Below are 5,469 nucleotides of genomic sequence, written 5' to 3' on the forward strand. Positions count from 1 at the left end.
ATAACTGATTTAGGTGTAGATGGACAAAACACAATGCCTTTATTTTTATGTGGTTCTGAGGATTGAACTGGGTCCTGCTCATGCTGGGCAAGTGCTTTACCACTGAGCCACAATCCCAGCCCACTAACTTGTATTTTATAGATTAAGAAACTGAGAGCTGGGTGTGGGGGTACATGCCTGTCATCCCAGCAGCCTGGGAGGCTGAGGTGGGAGGATGGCTAGTTGGGGGCCAGCCTCAGCAACTTAGCAAGTCTCTGAGCAACTCAGCAAGACCCTGTCTCTAAATAAAATATATAAAGGGCTACAGATGGGGCTCAGGGGATAAGCGCCCCTGGGTTTGATCCCTGTTAGCCCTCCCCCCAAAAAAAAGGATTTCTCAGTCGTTTCTCTGTCTTTTGGGGGACAGCCTTGCAGTGCATGTTGCTTGGCAGCATCGTTGGCCTCTAACACTAGATGCCAGGAGTCCCCATACCACGTTTTGAAAACCACAGGAGACCACTCTCCAGATACTAGCAAATATCTCCTGGGGGGCAAAACTGGCCCAGGTTGAAAATCACTGCAGAGCTAATCTCACTTAGCTGGACTTCCAGAAAGAGCACACAGAAAACAGGAAAATCCCACAGCTCAGGGGTTCAGAGTTGGCAACTGTCCACACCAACAACACCAAACAGTGAGACTCAGAAAGCCCTGTGGACATAGAAAGTGAAATCAGGGGAGGGCACCCTATCCAAAAGTACCTCCAAAACATCCAGAAAGAAAGGTTCTAACACTGAAAATCAGACTTCTTAAGAGCAACACTGGAAGACAAAAAGTACCAAATAACAAAGAAAAACAGCACTGAAGGAAACAGCTAACATGTTGGTGCTGTGGCACAGGGCTGTCATCCCAGCAGCTTGGGAGGCTGAGGAAGGAGGATCATGAGTTGGAAGCCAGCCTCAGAAAAAGCAAAGCCCTAAGCAACTAAGTGAGACCCTGTCTCTAAATAAAATGCAAAAAGGACTGAGGATGGGGCTCAGGGGTTGAGAGCTTCTGAGTTCAATTCTTGGGGTTCAATTCTTGGTAAGCCTCCCCCCCAAAAAAAAATGGAAGGTGACTTGGACAAGCTAATGTTCCTGTAAGTGCATGCTGTATGACATTCCAGCCTCAAAAACTTCCCCCAGAAATAGGACTTCTTCATCCACCATCAGACACTACACAACACACCCTGGCAACTCCATATGTACAACTTCAATATTAGAATTCAAACTTTTATTTCACAACTGAATGTGTTTCTGCTTCTGAAAGGTCAGGAGCCTGCTCCAGGCCTCCCAGCTGATCAATCAATACCCACCAAGACACAGCCCAGAACTTTAGGGTGTTTATTTTTGAACAGGGTCGCATTAAGTTACTTAGAGTGTGGTGAAACTGCTGAGGCTGGCCTCCAACATGTGGTCCTCCTGTCTCAACCTCCAGAGTCACTGAAATGACATGTAGGGGCCACCACTTCTTTACATACAAGAGCGTAGGCTCCTACTCTCCTATTCCAAGAGGCCCTTCCAGAGAACAATTCATGCCCAGACCAGGAGCTCTGGGAAGCCTGAGTATCTGGCCAATTCCCTTGCAGATCCCAACAAGCACCACCATGTGTCCTCTTCTGTCCCCTGGAAAGCCCGACTCTGAAGAGGAATTATCAAACCCTCTGCCCAATCCCTGTATTTAAAATCAGTCAGCAGTTTGAAGCTCAGACTCAACTGAGCCATTTTGTGCCATAAGGAGACTTCCTGTTTCTCTGTCCAGAAAACACTAGAAGCCCCTGGAAGATCAAAACCATGTTTCTGTTATTTGTCAACCATTCACGACATAGCCAAAATAATGGTGGGCAAAGTTTGAATTTGAGAAAACAATGGCTGATTCATTTTTGTCCCTCCAATAATGTGCCACAGAAGATTTTTTAATATTTTTTTAATTGTGCATGGACATAATATATTTGTTTCGATTTTTTAATATTTATTTTTTAATTATTATAAAAGCATAATAATATAAATTATAATTTAACTTGTTGTAATTTATAATTAATATAAATTAGGGGCTGAGGTTGTGGCTCAGTGGAGGAGCACACTTTTCGCATGAGCAAGGCCCTGGGTTCCATCCCCAGCACCAAAAAATTATATATATGTATGTGTAACTTTTATAATACAAATACACACAATATATATATATATATATATATATATATATATATATATACATATATATTATTTATATTATGTACCTATACATTATTTATGCATTGATATTATGTTCTCTGTTTGTTATTTATATATTTACATTACGTATTTATGTATTGTTACATAATATATAAACATTTTATTTATTATACTTCACATATGTTTTAAAATGTTAAATGTATTGTACTATTTAGAATTTTTTAATTGTATATATATTGTAAGAATGTTCTTCCAGCCAGTCACAGTGGCACATGGCTATAATCCCAGCAACTCAGGAGATTGGAGCAAGAGGATCACAAGTTGAAGGCCGGCCTCCGCATCTTGGTGAGATCCTCAGCAACTTAGAGACAGCCTGTCTTAAAATAAGAAACGTCTTTAAGGGGGTTGCTGGGGATGTAGCTCAGTGGTCGAGCACCCCTGAGTTCCATCTCCAGCATCAAAAGAAAGAAAGAAAGAATGTCATTCAAACACAAGATATTTAAGGACTGCAGACCATTCAAAGGACAGCACTTACTGACCCACTCATCAAGCCCGTCCTGTCTTCCCCACATCAAGGTCCTCCCTGAGCCCTTGCAACAACTGCTGATTTCCCCACCATCTCTGGCTCTGGCTCCTTCAGTTCCCACTCTGCCCATCCATGCAGGGCTCATCCTGATAAATAGATCTGGTCATGCTCTTTTCCTGCAGAATTCCCCTCCATGGCTCCCTACTGTTCTTGACCCGAACTCCAGGCTCTTCCATGTGTCTGGCAGGGGTCTTCAGGCCCTGGCCCCCTGCCCCCCATACAGACGCAGCTCCAGCCCTCCCCACTGGTGCCAAAAGGTCCAGCCATGCTGGTCTCTGCTGATAGGAGGCAGTGTGGTATAATAGCTAGTGCCTGGACATTGGAGCCAGCTGCCTGGGTACAAATCTCAGCTCTCCTGCTTGCCCACTTTCTGACATTGCAGAAGTTCCCCATGCCTCAGGATGATGGGGGGACTCCATGAGTTCCTGCATAAAGAGTGCTCAGAATGGTGTTGGTATGTGTAAGTAAGTGATCCATGGATACATCAGATGTTTTCATCATCAGCGACACTCCCTGAACTCAGTGGAGCAGTTCCCCAATCAGAGCCCCTGGAATCTGGGTGAGCTTAGGATGCTTCAGCTAATAGAATGCAGGGGGAGTCCTGCCTATGACTTCGAAGGCTGTCACACAACACAGTGCAGAGCCTCTTCTCCAGTGCAATACTTCCTCTCCAAGGCATCCTGATGGGAAAGAGCCCATGCCATTTCTGTGAGAGAGGGGCTGGCAGTCCCAGTCTCTGGGTCACCGTTGCCAGACACAGGAGATATCAGATCATTTCAGACTCCAGTTTTTAAGTTGCTCCAGTCTCTAGTTTTTCTACTGAGACCTCAGACTCTAAGGAGCAGAGACAAGCTCCCTCCACTCCGCCCTGCCCACATTCCTGACCTACTGACTGTTGTTTTATTTGGTTTTAGTTGTAGATAGATACAATACCTTTATTTCATTTATATATTTTTATTTGGTGCTGAGGATGGAACCCAGGGCCTCACATGTGCAAGGCAAGCGCTCTACCACTTATCCCCAGCCCCAGCCCCTGACCTGTAGACTCTTAAGAAAATAATAAGATGGTTCCTTGAAGTTGTAAATGGTGGGTAATTCATTACACAGCAATATATAACTCTTTTTCTCATGGCAAACTTCTACACATTCTTCAAGACCCATAAAAATGTTGCCTCCTCCTCTCTGAAGCCTTCCCTGATTCCTCCGTACCTTGGTGGCTTCCTGTGTGTTGGTCTTCAGGGGCCCATTCCTCACCATGTGGACCTGTTTTCTCATCAATTTCTCCCCTTAGACAAGGCAAACAGCAGGTCCATCTTCATGTCCTAGCACTGGGGCTGCTTAATAGAGGTTACATTTGATGAATGAATGAATGAATGACTGTGGCCAGTGCTGGCCTACCTGACTGAAGTATCAGGAAGATATTCACATAATTACATTGTGGGACTTGATGGATGTTGGTATAGTGGAATTCACTTTTAAACAGCTTTACTGAGGGTTATACAATGTGAAATCAACAATACATATTTTAAAATGTTATTTTTACTCGTAGTTGGACATAATACCTTTAGTTTTATTTGTTTTCTTATTTTTAAGTGGTGCTGAGGATCCAGCCCAGTGCCTCACATGTGCTAGGTGTGTGCTCTACTGCTGAGCCTCAACCTCAGCCCCAGCAATACATATTTTTGACAGGTAGTCAACAACACATTTTAAAGTGAACAATTTATTATATACATCCACAAAACCATCTACACAATCAAGATAGTGAACTTCTCCATCACCTCAACATCCTCAAATTTTCTTTCTTTCTTTTTCTTTTTTGATACCAGAGATTGAACTCAGGGGTACTTTACCACTGCATTACATTCCCAACCCCTTTATTTATTTATTTATTCATTTATTTTACTTTTTTTGTTTTGAGATAGGGTCTTTGCTGAGGGTCTCACTAAATTGTCCAGGCTGGCCTTAAACTTGTGATCCTCCTGACTCAGCCTTGTGTCTGGGATAACAGGCGTGCACTACTGTACTCTGCCCAAAAGTTTCTTTATGTTCCCTTTAATTTCACCCTCTGAGCACAAGTAACCACCAATTTGCTGACACTATAAAATTGTTTACATTTTCTAAAATTATATATAAGAAAAATCCTGTGATATGTACTTTTAACAAAAATCTGGCTTCCTTCACTCATGAAAATTTGTTCACACTGCTGTGATATAATCTATTCCTTTTCTCTGCTGAGTAGTATTCCATTGTATAGATGTATCACATTATCCTCCATTTTAAAAATGAGGAGATTGAGGTTTGGAGAAGTGAAGGAATTTGCCCAAGGTCACTTTTCTGGTGAACTTGAACCCAGGTGAGTACCTCCAGGGCCAACTATCTTAACTGCCACCTATACCTTCTAAGTGGGGCATGATGACTTTTTTTCACTCTCTTTTCTTTTTTTCTGTTTTTCCAGTGCTGGGAGGCATGGTTTCTTTTGCTCTGGTAGACAGAATAATGACCACCCAGAGACATCTATGTCCTAATTCCTGGAGTCTGTAAATATATTATATAAGGTGGCAAGGGGGAATTAAGGTTGCAGATAAAATCAAGGTTGCTCTAAGTTAGCCTCAAGATAAAAAGATGCCCTTGGTTACTTACACTGGGGGCCAGGGGCACTGTAATCACAAGGGTCCTTTGAAGTAGAAGAAGCAGGCA

This window comes from Urocitellus parryii, unplaced genomic scaffold (assembly GCF_045843805.1).
Source record: "Urocitellus parryii isolate mUroPar1 unplaced genomic scaffold, mUroPar1.hap1 Scaffold_186, whole genome shotgun sequence".
Classification (NCBI taxonomy): Eukaryota; Metazoa; Chordata; class Mammalia; order Rodentia; family Sciuridae; genus Urocitellus; species Urocitellus parryii.